The sequence below is a fragment of the Haemaphysalis longicornis genome, unplaced genomic scaffold (genome assembly GCF_048455015.1).
Source record: "Haemaphysalis longicornis isolate Haplotype H1 unplaced genomic scaffold, Haemaphysalis longicornis Haplotype H1 scaffold_8, whole genome shotgun sequence".
Classification (NCBI taxonomy): Eukaryota; Metazoa; Arthropoda; class Arachnida; order Ixodida; family Ixodidae; genus Haemaphysalis; species Haemaphysalis longicornis.
In genome coordinates this window covers 68,504,611-68,518,607 of record NW_027526445.1, presented here as the reverse complement: position 1 = coordinate 68,518,607, position 13,997 = coordinate 68,504,611, and the positions used below count along the sequence as shown (strand labels likewise).

General features: G+C 54.9%; 5 non-coding genes and 1 pseudogene across 5 annotated transcripts; all 6 read right to left on the bottom strand.

Annotated features, from left to right (window-relative positions):
- Nucleotides 1-452: 452 nt before the first annotated feature.
- LOC144150398 (U2 spliceosomal RNA) lies at nt 453-643 on the bottom strand. The gene has a single exon (XR_013318548.1). It is a non-coding gene; the product is annotated as a U2 spliceosomal RNA (small nuclear RNA).
- Nucleotides 644-2,030: 1,387 nt separating this feature from the next.
- LOC144150397 (U2 spliceosomal RNA) lies at nt 2,031-2,221 on the bottom strand. Its single transcript, XR_013318547.1, has one exon. It is a non-coding gene; the product is annotated as a U2 spliceosomal RNA (small nuclear RNA).
- A 1,377-nt stretch (nt 2,222-3,598) lies between these two features.
- On the bottom strand, nt 3,599-3,789 carry LOC144150396 (U2 spliceosomal RNA). Its single transcript, XR_013318546.1, has one exon. It is a non-coding gene; the product is annotated as a U2 spliceosomal RNA (small nuclear RNA).
- A 1,387-nt stretch (nt 3,790-5,176) lies between these two features.
- LOC144150298 (U2 spliceosomal RNA) lies at nt 5,177-5,363 on the bottom strand. Its single transcript, XR_013318493.1, has one exon. It is a non-coding gene; the product is annotated as a U2 spliceosomal RNA (small nuclear RNA).
- A 6,000-nt stretch (nt 5,364-11,363) lies between these two features.
- On the bottom strand, nt 11,364-11,554 carry LOC144150395 (U2 spliceosomal RNA). The gene has a single exon (XR_013318545.1). It is a non-coding gene; the product is annotated as a U2 spliceosomal RNA (small nuclear RNA).
- Nucleotides 11,555-12,933: 1,379 nt separating this feature from the next.
- LOC144150306 (U2 spliceosomal RNA) lies at nt 12,934-13,096 on the bottom strand (annotated as a pseudogene).
- Between the last annotated feature and the right edge of the window lie 901 nt (nt 13,097-13,997).

The window sequence follows — 13,997 nt, the reverse complement described above, 5'->3', positions numbered from 1 at the left end:
CCTCTAAACTGCGCGAGCGCTTCAGACGCTGCAAGCGAGCGAGCGAGCGAGAGTGTGTGTGTGTGTGACAGAGAGAGATAGAGTGTTTTCGAGTATAGGACACAGCAGCGAAGCATTATGTATGGCAAGCAATGCCTACTGCAGCGATCATTTTGTATTTACCGTTGTGGTACTTTGCGCGCTGCGAGCAGACGCATGCACGCACGTAGTTGTTTTGGACGCCATTTCCGAGTTTTATATATAACACGATGTATACGAAACAAATACCCACCGCAAACACACCACGGCACCGAAAAGCAGCAGTGCGTCGCCTGCACCAGGCGGTGTATCGAGAAATGAACTTGAACACAGCGCCAGAGAATGTCGCGAAACGCGGCGCACAGCGTGCAGTGCTTTTTTTCCCTATAGTGGTTGTTTCTCTCATTTTGGATTTGATTACAGCCCCCCGAAGGGGGTCTTGGGCCGAACCCGGCAGCAGTGCAACGCCGGGACAACCCGCGGCGCCGGAGGAGCAAGCCCCTTCACGGCGCCAAATGGCAAAAATTAGTTTAATATCTTGAGTCCAAATAGGACTCGTATCAGATATTAAGCTGATAAGAACAGATACTACACTTTGATCTTAGCCAAAAGGCCGAGAAGCGATAACGTTAATCAAATTTCTAATTAGTCTCCGACGCGCAAAGACAGCACGAGCAAAATGGTGGCCACAAGGCGAGCCCAAACATTGAGAGCCGACACTCGCTCCGCGGCGGCCGTCGCCGCGCATCGAGCTTCACCGCAAGGCTCGCGGGCACGCGTTTATAGGTTTCTGCACGTTCCTCGCGCGCGCGACAGCTAGCGATTGGCAAAAAAGCTTGTCGCAAGCAGAAACGCGCTCGCCGAACGTGCACAGTGAAACGAGATTGCGGAAAGTCGTTAAGACACGACAGAGAGGCGCAGCGCGCGTCGCTTATCGTGAGCAAAGCACAAAAATCGACAACAGCCAACCCATTAAGAAAAGCAAAAAAAAAAAAAAAAAAAAACAAACAAACAAAAAAAAAAAAAGGAAAACATTCGCAACCCGAGTGAACATGTCGACGAGCGGCCCAGGGTGTCGGCACGGGTTGGCACGCGCGTTCCAACGGCGATATGCGGAGCACACGCGGCTGCAAGGTCTTGGTGGCGGCGGAAAAAGCAGTGCACAGCCAGGTCGCACGCTTCTTTTAGTCGAGGAAGGCGCTCGGGGCAGCGATTGCGGAGATCCGACGCGTTTCTATGGCGTCGACCTGATACTGGTGCGGGACGGTTTGCTCGGGGAGGCGAGAGCGGTGGCAGCGACGAGACGCGGCCGGCGCTTTTCTCTCTCGGCCGCGGGACCCGTGGCGCCATCTGGCGGAGGCGCGGCACAACTCGTAGCACTCGGAAAAGATGCGGGGCCAACTAGCTGTGTGTCTGTGTGCGCGCGTGCCGCACCTGTATAAACAGATTGTCTCGATCGCGTAAAAGTAGTCCTCAAACACGGAGAAAGGCCCCATTGCCAGTGCGGTACAGGGGTCAGCCCGTGGCAGTTGCGCAAGCATCGGCACTTATTTTGCTTGACCTCTAAACTGCGCGAGCGCTTCAGACGCTGCAAGCGAGCGAGCGAGCGAGAGTGTGTGTGTGTGTGACAGAGAGAGATAGAGTGTTTTCGAGTATAGGACACAGCAGCGAAGCATTATGTATGGCAAGCAATGCCTACTGCAGCGATCATTTTGTATTTACCGTTGTGGTACTTTGCGCGCTGCGAGCAGACGCATGCACGCACGTAGTTGTTTTGGACGCCATTTCCGAGTTTTATATATAACACGATGTATACGAAACAAATACCCACCGCAAACACACCACGGCACCGAAAAGCAGCAGTGCGTCGCCTGCACCAGGCGGTGTATCGAGAAATGAACTTGAACACAGCGCCAGAGAATGTCGCGAAACGCGGCGCACAGCGTGCAGTGCTTTTTTTCCCTATAGTGGTTGTTTCTCTCATTTTGGATTTGATTACAGCCCCCCGAAGGGGGTCTTGGGCCGAACCCGGCAGCAGTGCAACGCCGGGACAACCCGCGGCGCCGGAGGAGCAAGCCCCTTCACGGCGCCAAATGGCAAAAATTAGTTTAATATCTTGAGTCCAAATAGGACTCGTATCAGATATTAAGCTGATAAGAACAGATACTACACTTTGATCTTAGCCAAAAGGCCGAGAAGCGATAACGTTAATCAAATTTCTAATTAGTCTCCGACGCGCAAAGACAGCACGAGCAAAATGGTGGCCACAAGGCGAGCCCAAACATTGAGAGCCGACACTCGCTCCGCGGCGGCCGTCGCCGCGCATCGAGCTTCACCGCAAGGCTCGCGGGCACGCGTTTATAGGTTTCTGCACGTTCCTCGCGCGCGCGACAGCTAGCGATTGGCAAAAAAAGCTTGTCGCAAGCAGAAACGTGCTCGCCGAACGTGCACAGTGAAACGAGATTGCGGAAAGTCGTTAAGACACGACAGAGAGGCGCAGCGCGCGTCGCTTATCGTGAGCAAAGCACAAAAATCGACAACAGCCAACCCATTAAGAAAAGCAAAAAAAAAAAAAACAAACAAAAAAAAAAAAAGGAAAACATTCGCAACCCGAGTGAACATGTCGACGAGCGGCCCAGGGTGTCGGCACGGGTTGGCACGCGCGTTCCAACGGCGATATGCGGAGCACACGCGGCTGCAAGGTCTTGGTGGCGGCGGAAAAAGCAGTGCACAGCCAGGTCGCACGCTTCTTTTAGTCGAGGAAGGCGCTCGGGGCAGCGATTGCGGAGATCCGACGCGTTTCTATGGCGTCGACCTGATACTGGTGCGGGACGGTTTGCTCGGGGAGGCGAGAGCGGTGGCAGCGACGAGACGCGGCCGGCGCTTTTCTCTCTCGGCCGCGGGACCCGTGGCGCCATCTGGCGGAGGCGCGGCACAACTCGTAGCACTCGGAAAAGATGCGGGGCCAACTAGCTGTGTGTCTGTGTGCGCGCGTGCCGCACCTGTATAAACAGATTGTCTCGATCGCGTAAAAGTAGTCCTCAAACACGGAGAAAGGCCCCATTGCCAGTGCGGTACAGGGGTCAGCCCGTGGCAGTTGCGCAAGCATCGGCACTTATTTTGCTTGACCTCTAAACTGCGCGAGCGCTTCAGACGCTGCAAGCGAGCGAGCGAGCGAGAGTGTGTGTGTGTGTGACAGAGAGAGATAGAGTGTTTTCGAGTATAGGACACAGCAGCGAAGCATTATGTATGGCAAGCAATGCCTACTGCAGCGATCATTTTGTATTTACCGTTGTGGTACTTTGCGCGCTGCGAGCAGACGCATGCACGCACGTAGTTGTTTTGGACGCCATTTCCGAGTTTTATATATAACACGATGTATACGAAACAAATACCCACCGCAAACACACCACGGCACCGAAAAGCAGCAGTGCGTCGCCTGCACCAGGCGGTGTATCGAGAAATGAACTTGAACACAGCGCCAGAGAATGTCGCGAAACGCGGCGCACAGCGTGCAGTGCTTTTTTTCCCTATAGTGGTTGTTTCTCTCATTTTGGATTTGATTACAGCCCCCCGAAGGGGGTCTTGGGCCGAACCCGGCAGCAGTGCAACGCCGGGACAACCCGCGGCGCCGGAGGAGCAAGCCCCTTCACGGCGCCAAATGGCAAAAATTAGTTTAATATCTTGAGTCCAAATAGGACTCGTATCAGATATTAAGCTGATAAGAACAGATACTACACTTTGATCTTAGCCAAAAGGCCGAGAAGCGATAACGTTAATCAAATTTCTAATTAGTCTCCGACGCGCAAAGACAGCACGAGCAAAATGGTGGCCACAAGGCGAGCCCAAACATTGAGAGCCGACACTCGCTCCGCGGCGGCCGTCGCCGCGCATCGAGCTTCACCGCAAGGCTCGCGGGCACGCGTTTATAGGTTTCTGCACGTTCCTCGCGCGCGCGACAGCTAGCGATTGGCAAAAAAGCTTGTCGCAAGCAGAAACGCGCTCGCCGAACGTGCACAGTGAAACGAGATTGCGGAAAGTCGTTAAGACACGACAGAGAGGCGCAGCGCGCGTCGCTTATCGTGAGCAAAGCACAAAAATCGACAACAGCCAACCCATTAAGAAAAGCAAAAAAAAAAAAAAAAAAAAACAAACAAACAAAAAAAAAAAAAGGAAAACATTCGCAACCCGAGTGAACATGTCGACGAGCGGCCCAGGGTGTCGGCACGGGTTGGCACGCGCGTTCCAACGGCGATATGCGGAGCACACGCGGCTGCAAGGTCTTGGTGGCGGCGGAAAAAGCAGTGCACAGCCAGGTCGCACGCTTCTTTTAGTCGAGGAAGGCGCTCGGGGCAGCGATTGCGGAGATCCGACGCGTTTCTATGGCGTCGACCTGATACTGGTGCGGGACGGTTTGCTCGGGGAGGCGAGAGCGGTGGCAGCGACGAGACGCGGCCGGCGCTTTTCTCTCTCGGCCGCGGGACCCGTGGCGCCATCTGGCGGAGGCGCGGCACAACTCGTAGCACTCGGAAAAGATGCGGGGCCAACTAGCTGTGTGTCTGTGTGCGCGCGTGCCGCACCTGTATAAACAGATTGTCTCGATCGCGTAAAAGTAGTCCTCAAACACGGAGAAAGGCCCCATTGCCAGTGCGGTACAGGGGTCAGCCCGTGGCAGTTGCGCAAGCATCGGCACTTATTTTGCTTGACCTCTAAACTGCGCGAGCGCTTCAGACGCTGCAAGCGAGCGAGCGAGCGAGAGTGTGTGTGTGTGTGACAGAGAGAGATAGAGTGTTTTCGAGTATAGGACACAGCAGCGAAGCATTATGTATGGCAAGCAATGCCTACTGCAGCGATCATTTTGTATTTACCGTTGTGGTACTTTGCGCGCTGCGAGCAGACGCATGCACGCACGTAGTTGTTTTGGACGCCATTTCCGAGTTTTATATATAACACGATGTATACGAAACAAATACCCACCGCAAACACACCACGGCACCGAAAAGCAGCAGTGCGTCGCCTGCACCAGGCGGTGTATCGAGAAATGAACTTGAACACAGCGCCAGAGAATGTCGCGAAACGCGGCGCACAGCGTGCAGTGCTTTTTTTCCCTATAGTGGTTGTTTCTCTCATTTTGGATTTGATTACAGCCCCCCGAAGGGGGTCTTGGGCCGAACCCGGCAGCAGTGCAACGCCGGGACAACCCGCGGCGCCGGAGGAGCAAGCCCCTTCACGGCGCCAAATGGCAAAAATTAGTTTAATATCTTGAGTCCAAATAGGACTCGTATCAGATATTAAGCTGATAAGAACAGAGTTTTTATTGATGCTGATTACATATACAAAGAAATGTTGTAGATATACAACAGTCAATAACAGAATGGGGTTAGAAATTATACAATGCTAAGATAATATTTTGGAGAAATTATACAATTCAAAAGGAGAGAAATTATACAATGCTAACGAGAAAAAGAGAATACACATAGGAATTTGATTAGGAGAAATTATACACTGCTAGCGGCACGACACAATAATACATGAAAGAAAAAAGAAAAAAGGGGGGAAGTTATACAATGCTAGGGAAAAAGAAGGCAAGAAATTATACAATGCTAGCGGCACAGTATACACTTAGCGTTTGCCAGCAATGTGCTTGGCGTAAATGTCTCTTGAATGTGCAATCGTCTCGCTGACTATGAGCTTCTTCATTAGTCGAAGGTATGATCTGCTGCATAGCCGGCGAAGGATTGCATCATTGTCCGGATCCCACGAGCCGAGGGCACCAACAATCACTGCAGCGACAGTCACTCGCTGGTAGCGGCGGCACAAGTACTGTCGGATAGGTTCATACTTGCTGAGTTTTTGTTGCCGCGCTTCCCGGAGTGCTGCACGTCGGTTCTCGAAGGGGCAGGCCACGTCGAGGATGATGGCCTCCTCCCCTCTTACCAACACCAGGTCTGGCCGCAGGTTGGAGTCGCCGACTGGGCGGTTCTCGTGCGTCACTGTGAACTTGGGCGTCGCAGCTGCCTTGAGTCTGTTCACTATTGCGTTGTGACGTCGAGTGAGGGCCTGGCTTTGGACCATGCAGTGGCAGACGACGTGCGGCAAGGTTTCTTGCTGGTAGCCGCACGCTCTGCACCGCTGGTCCGCGGCCGAGGCCCACGGGCGGGCTCCGTTGAGGGGCAGCAGGTTGAGCCGAGCCCTGTGCACGAACCGCCAGTCGGCGAACCGAGTGTACCGCCCTGACCGCATGAAGTGAGAGCTGGCGCGGTCAGCGGCGACACACTCCATGGCCTTCCCCTGGCTGGGCTGTTGGTGCAGTGCTGCGTCTTGTGCTGCGGTGGTGATGCCTCGTAGCGTTCGGATCACCTTGTGGCGTTGCTTCGGGGACAGGGTGGTGCCGCCACAGGTGATCCTGGCTCCTTCGGGCACCAGCTCCCAGGTAACGCCGGAACGTCGGGAGGCCTTGCGGGCCTCTGTCCAGACCGACTGGAGCTGCGTTGATGTGGCCCGGAAGTCGCCCTCGGTGTCGCCGGACAGGTAGGACTCCACGTCCTCTGTAGTCGCTGGTCTCCTCAGCCGCTTCTCCGTCACCTTGGACACCGCCTGCAGGGCCAGGTCACGAACCTCGGGGTCCGGGGATGACAGCAGCTTGAAGGCGCCATCGATCCTGCAGGCGTCGCTGATGTCCGCTGCTTCCGGGATCCCCGCGGCTCCTGCACCTGCACTGCCATAAAGATACTTGTTAGAAGAGTTGGCAGGCAAATACAGGGTGTGTTTGATTAGTGGCCGCAGGGTGTCGTCCAGCCGGCGCCACTCCTCCTTTCCCACGGCTCCCACCCTCATGGCGAAGTTAAGAGCCGGGTAGAGGAAGGTTTTGATGGCGTCTAGCCTCTGCCAGGGGGCCAGCATGGACGTCAGAAGGCGTTTCCCCAAGGCGATGGCGTCGTCGACACAGGCGGTGTCTGAGAGCAGTCGGTAGCCAACGGGGCGGCCGAGGAAGTTGTGGCTCTCGAAGTCTTTCATGTTGGGGATTGCCGATTCCCCGATGTGGAACGTGGTGGGTCTGGTGCCCACGGGTTGCTGTCCCGACATGTGCAGCGTCCGACACTTTGCCGGGTTGAGCTTCAGCCCGAGCCTCGAGGATAGGGCTGCCACCACGTTCACGCGGACCTGGAGCTCTGTTGGGCTGTTTCCGAGGGGGGTGAGGTCGTCGGCATAGGCGAGGATCTTGTGTTGTCGTTCGCCTCCCTGCACCGCCCGGACCACAGGATCGAGGACCATGTTGAAGAGCAGCCCGCTGAGGGGGCAGCCTTGCCGGATCCCTGCTTGGATGGCGATGGGTTCGGTTGCTCCTCCGGTGCAGATGATCTCTGTGGTGTTGTCCTCGTACAGGTCCCGGATGATGTTGGCGAAGGCATCTCCGGCTCCGGCACCTCGAACTGCGTCAATAAGAGCATTGTGAGCAACAGATCCGAAAGCATTTGCATAATCCAGAAACGCCACGCACAGGTCACCACCACCTGATCGCGCCGCGTCAAGGCGCTCCTGCAGCACGAAGTTGTGTTCGAACACTCCGTCGTGCGGCAGGAACCCCTTTTGGCATTGCGACAGGATCCCATGTTCACACAACCACCCCTGCAGCCGGGATGCTAGGCACCCGGCATACAGTTTGGCGATCGTGTTCCCAAGGGAAATGGGGCGCCAGTTTGTGGGGTCTCCGGGCTCGCCTTTCTTGTAGATCAGGACTGTGCGTGACGCCTTCCAGCAGGCAGGAACCCGTTGATGCCGCAGGCAGCAGTTGAATGCTGCCGCCAGGAAGTGTCCTTCTGGGTCCACGGTCCGCCAGTGCTGGTACGTGAGTCGGTCGCACCCTGGAGCGGTGTTTTCGCACCTTCGGAGTCGCCCGGCCACCTCGTCCTCCGTGAAGGTTGCCAGGTTCATTTCTCCAGGGGCAGGCATCCGTTGTGTGAGGAGCGACGTGTCGGCTTCCTTTGGTCCCCACACAGTGCGGAAGTGTGCTTCCAGCTCGCCAGGTGGAATGGGGCACATTGACGATTGACCCTCCGTGATCAGCCGAACTGCACGGCGTCGGTTGCGGCGGTAGAGGGACTGGATTTGCTGGGCGTTTTCAGGATTGATTTCCCGCCGTGGTCGCCCTTCCGAGGTTGCTTCGGGGAGCTTCACTGTTGCGCTCACCACGTTGATGGCATCCTCAAGTGTAGTCTCGAACTCCGCCCAGTTGTTGTCGTCCGGTGGGCTTTTGAGGAGTTGTCGGAGTCGCTTGGTATGCTCCGCCAGGACCAGGCTGCTGTCGTCGAGTGCGGCTGGTGATGTCTCTGGCGTTCCCTCCTGTTCGGTGTTTTCCGGTTGGTCATCTTCTCCTTGGCCGGAACTTTCTTGGGAGAACAGGCGGGTTGGTGTGGCCGAGGCATCCTGGGAGCTTACCCCTGTGGCCTGGGGGCTCTCACCTGTTTCCCCTCTGAACGTGGTATTAGGGGTGGAGCTGCTTTGCGGGCTGTTGGAATGTGGGGTTGTCTCATTCTGCTGCCCCTCCACATTGTCAACTTCGGCAGCTGTGGCCGGTGTGGCAGGTAGCTGGTCTGTGACCGGTCTGCTACTTTCTGCGCGCAGTCGTTTGGCCTCCTCCTTGCTGTGCCATTGGAGGTGATTGTTCAGGCCTTTTTTGGACGGAAATGACAGCGGGCACTCACTGCATTGGTACCTCTGTTGGGTGGGTGCTGCTACAGCTCTTCCGTTTGCCAGGCAGGGGTGCAGGGTTGGTTTTGCTCCGAGCGTGGCCCCACACACGGCACAGAGGTTGACCGTACGGCGAATTCGCATACCGTGGTCTCCCTCGAGGTGCCGCTGCAGGGACTGACGCTTTGCCGTCCATGCCGTTGCGGTGTAGGCCGACGAGCAGCTTCCCTCCGTGCATTTGAAGACGTTTGGGGCGGGGAAGGAGACAAACAGGGTGTCCCCCTCCCGCCGTGGTTGTACGCCTTCGTCTTGTGGTGGTGCAGGAGGTGTTCCAGCGGTCCGTGGTGAGGGCACTGGAATTCCGCTGCTGCGTCGTCTGGATTCCGCAGTTTCATCAGTCACCATCCTTGTTTAGTAGCTTGGCTACGTTGGGGTTGGATGGCGGCTTGGTGCATCGTCTTTCCTGCATGAGAAGAGAAGATAGAACAGAGAGAACAAAAAAAAAAAAAAAAAAAAAAAAAACGCCTAGGGAGGCAACGCGAAAGGGGAAGCGAACATCATGCAGAATTACTGGTCAGCAGGAATGCTAAAGTGTCAAAAAAAAAAAAAAAAAGAAAAAAAAAAAAAAAGGGGGGGGGGGGAGGAGCGAAGAATCATGCGGTTGGCATAGGAAAGGAAGCTAGGAAAAAAAAAAAAAAAAGAGAGAGAAAGAAAAGACAGGGGGACAGAGGCGCTTGTTTAACTCATTGTTGCTGTTCAAGAAAGCAAGCACTGCTCAGCTTTAGAAGTGGACAGGCACTCTTCTGACTTTTGCAGCAAACTTGTTTAAATTATTATTATTGCTGTTTTAGGCTAGCAGGCACTGCTCAGCTTTGGAAGCGAGCTGGCACTACTTAGCTTCAGCAGCAAAACACTCCATTATGCGCCAAAAACAAAAAGAAGGGCAGGCAGGGATGCAGGCATGCAGCGGCACAACACTTTAAAAGGGCAAGCCCATGCAACAACAGCAGGTCCTCCAGGCAGCAGGTCCTCCAGGGCAGCAGGAGTCCATGAGGCAGCCTGGAGAATCCCAGCGACGATCCAGGCGGCCGGCGCCTCCAAGATGGCGGCCGGTCAGCAGCGCAGCAGGTCCGAGGGGTCCGAGGGCAGCAGGTCCAGTTTCCAGGGGTTGGAGGCGTCCACGAGGGTCAGGAGCTCGCAGGGGGGCTCCCGAGGGTCAGGGAATATACCTTGGACTACACTTTGATCTTAGCCAAAAGGCCGAGAAGCGATAACGTTAATCAAATTTCTAATTAGTCTCCGACGCGCAAAGACAGCACGAGCAAAATGGTGGCCACAAGGCGAGCCCAAACATTGAGAGCCGACACTCGCTCCGCGGCGGCCGTCGCCGCGCATCGAGCTTCACCGCAAGGCTCGCGGGCACGCGTTTATAGGTTTCTGCACGTTCCTCGCGCGCGCGACAGCTAGCGATTGGCAAAAAAGCTTGTCGCAAGCAGAAACGCGCTCGCCGAACGTGCACAGTGAAACGAGATTGCGGAAAGTCGTTAAGACACGACAGAGAGGCGCAGCGCGCGTCGCTTATCGTGAGCAAAGCACAAAAATCGACAACAGCCAACCCATTAAGAAAAGCAAAAAAAAAAAAAAAAACAAACAAACAAAAAAAAAAAAGGAAAACATTCGCAACCCGAGTGAACATGTCGACGAGCGGCCCAGGGTGTCGGCACGGGTTGGCACGCGCGTTCCAACGGCGATATGCGGAGCACACGCGGCTGCAAGGTCTTGGTGGCGGCGGAAAAAGCAGTGCACAGCCAGGTCGCACGCTTCTTTTAGTCGAGGAAGGCGCTCGGGGCAGCGATTGCGGAGATCCGACGCGTTTCTATGGCGTCGACCTGATACTGGTGCGGGACGGTTTGCTCGGGGAGGCGAGAGCGGTGGCAGCGACGAGACGCGGCCGGCGCTTTTCTCTCTCGGCCGCGGGACCCGTGGCGCCATCTGGCGGAGGCGCGGCACAACTCGTAGCACTCGGAAAAGATGCGGGGCCAACTAGCTGTGTGTCTGTGTGCGCGCGTGCCGCACCTGTATAAACAGATTGTCTCGATCGCGTAAAAGTAGTCCTCAAACACGGAGAAAGGCCCCATTGCCAGTGCGGTACAGGGGTCAGCCCGTGGCAGTTGCGCAAGCATCGGCACTTATTTTGCTTGACCTCTAAACTGCGCGAGCGCTTCAGACGCTGCAAGCGAGCGAGCGAGCGAGAGTGTGTGTGTGTGTGACAGAGAGAGATAGAGTGTTTTCGAGTATAGGACACAGCAGCGAAGCATTATGTATGGCAAGCAATGCCTACTGCAGCGATCATTTTGTATTTACCGTTGTGGTACTTTGCGCGCTGCGAGCAGACGCATGCACGCACGTAGTTGTTTTGGACGCCATTTCCGAGTTTTATATATAACACGATGTATACGAAACAAATACCCACCGCAAACACACCACGGCACCGAAAAGCAGCAGTGCGTCGCCTGCACCAGGCGGTGTATCGAGAAATGAACTTGAACACAGCGCCAGAGAATGTCGCGAAACGCGGCGCACAGCGTGCAGTGCTTTTTTTCCCTATAGTGGTTGTTTCTCTCATTTTGGATTTGATTACAGCCCCCCGAAGGGGGTCTTGGGCCGAACCCGGCAGCAGTGCAACGCCGGGACAACCCGCGGCGCCGGAGGAGCAAGCCCCTTCACGGCGCCAAATGGCAAAAATTAGTTTAATATCTTGAGTCCAAATAGGACTCGTATCAGATATTAAGCTGATAAGAACAGATACTACACTTTGATCTTAGCCAAAAGGCCGAGAAGCGATAACGTTAATCAAATTTCTAATTAGTCTCCGACGCGCAAAGACAGCACGAGCAAAATGGTGGCCACAAGGCGAGCCCAAACATTGAGAGCCGACACTCGCTCCGCGGCGGCCGTCGCCGCGCATCGAGCTTCACCGCAAGGCTCGCGGGCACGCGTTTATAGGTTTCTGCACGTTCCTCGCGCGCGCGACAGCTAGCGATTGGCAAAAAAGCTTGTCGCAAGCAGAAACGCGCTCGCCGAACGTGCACAGTGAAACGAGATTGCGGAAAGTCGTTAAGACACGACAGAGAGGCGCAGCGCGCGTCGCTTATCGTGAGCAAAGCACAAAAATCGACAACAGCCAACCCATTAAGAAAGCAAAAAAAAAAAAAAACAAACAAACAAAAAAAAAAAAAGGAAAACATTCGCAACCCGAGTGAACATGTCGACGAGCGGCCCAGGGTGTCGGCACGGGTTGGCACGCGCGTTCCAACGGCGATATGCGGAGCACACGCGGCTGCAAGGTCTTGGTGGCGGCGGAAAAAGCAGTGCACAGCCAGGTCGCACGCTTCTTTTAGTCGAGGAAGGCGCTCGGGGCAGCGATTGCGGAGATCCGACGCGTTTCTATGGCGTCGACCTGATACTGGTGCGGGACGGTTTGCTCGGGGAGGCGAGAGCGGTGGCAGCGACGAGACGCGGCCGGCGCTTTTCTCTCTCGGCCGCGGGACCCGTGGCGCCATCTGGCGGAGGCGCGGCACAACTCGTAGCACTCGGAAAAGATGCGGGGCCAACTAGCTGTGTGTCTCTGTGCGCGCGTGCCGCACCTGTATAAACAGATTGTCTCGATCGCGTAAAAGTAGTCCTCAAACACGGAGAAAGGCCCCATTGCCAGTGCGGTACAGGGGTCAGCCCGTGGCAGTTGCGCAAGCATCGGCACTTATTTTGCTTGACCTCTAAACTGCGCGAGCGCTTCAGACGCTGCAAGCGAGCGAGCGAGCGAGAGTGTGTGTGTGTGTGACAGAGAGAGATAGAGTGTTTTCGAGTATAGGACACAGCAGCGAAGCATTATGTATGGCAAGCAATGCCTACTGCAGCGATCATTTTGTATTTACCGTTGTGGTACTTTGCGCGCTGCGAGCAGACGCATGCACGCACGTAGTTGTTTTGGACGCCATTTCCGAGTTTTATATATAACACGATGTATACAAAACAAATACCCACCGCAAACACACCACGGCACCGAAAAGCAGCAGTGCGTCGCCTGCACCAGACGGTGTATCGAGAAATGAACTTGAACACAGCGCCAGAGAATGTCGCGAAACGCGGCGCACAGCGTGCAGTGCTTTTTTCCCTATAGTGGTTGTTTCTCTCATTTTGGATTTGATTACAGCCCCCCGAAGGGGGTCTTGGGCCGAACCCGGCAGCAGTGCAACGCCGGGACAACCCGCGGCGCCGGAGGAGCAAGCCCCTTCACGGCGCCAAATGGCAAAAATTAGTTTAATATCTTGAGTCCAAATAGGACTCGTATCAGATATTAAGCTGATAAGAACAGATGAAAAGAGAAGTTTATTCATCTTCGTAACAAATACACAGTATTACAATCGTCTGCTTTCGCAGGAAATACTGTGCATGACCAAAAACTCTGCTACAGTCAACTATACTATGTGAACAACAACACGCTCTCTCGCGAGTACAAAATAACAAGCGTACTGCTTAGAAACCCAGACTCGAAATCGCGCTTCTGCTGCGCGGTCTTGAGCCGGTCTTGCGTAGCGATAACGCTGCGCGTCTTGTTGTGATTTACCACAAGTCTCATGAGCCCTACTGCACCTTGTCGGATTCGTGGGGCTCACGCCATGATGTAAACAGTGCTAAAAAACGCTGTACATGCATACCAAAACATGTTACACGGTACATATCACATCGACTTTGAACTTTCGTATACATACATACAAATATCTTTACACTATACATGTCGTATGTACACTTCACTCGCCCTATGGGCGCGACGCGACACACACGCCAGCGCTCTGTGCTAGCGACACACCCGCTAGCCTCCGAGTGGCGCTACAGTTTACAATGTTGATCAAAGAAAAGAACAAGTATTCCCAGCTCCCTGCCCTCGGCGCTCTCCAGGAGCGCCTTGGGCGTACAGGATACGTGTAGTGTGGCCCCTAATGCTTAGAGAGGAACAACTCGCGAATGTTCAGGCATTCTGACCTACTGGGGGTAACACGACAACAACCCAGAGGCGAAACGATGTTTCCCTCTAACAAAATATCAAGGCGATTTACGTTGTTTGTGTGCATCCACAAACGGGCACAATCTACACTGTTAGTTGGGGCGCATCAACCGGGCATCTTGCTGATTTCCGTGCGCGTAAACAACTATGTACGCACGGCGTAGTCTACTGCAATACAGGCTCGCCGTAGAAGCCCGGCGCCGCGTACCCTGCTTCAAAGCGC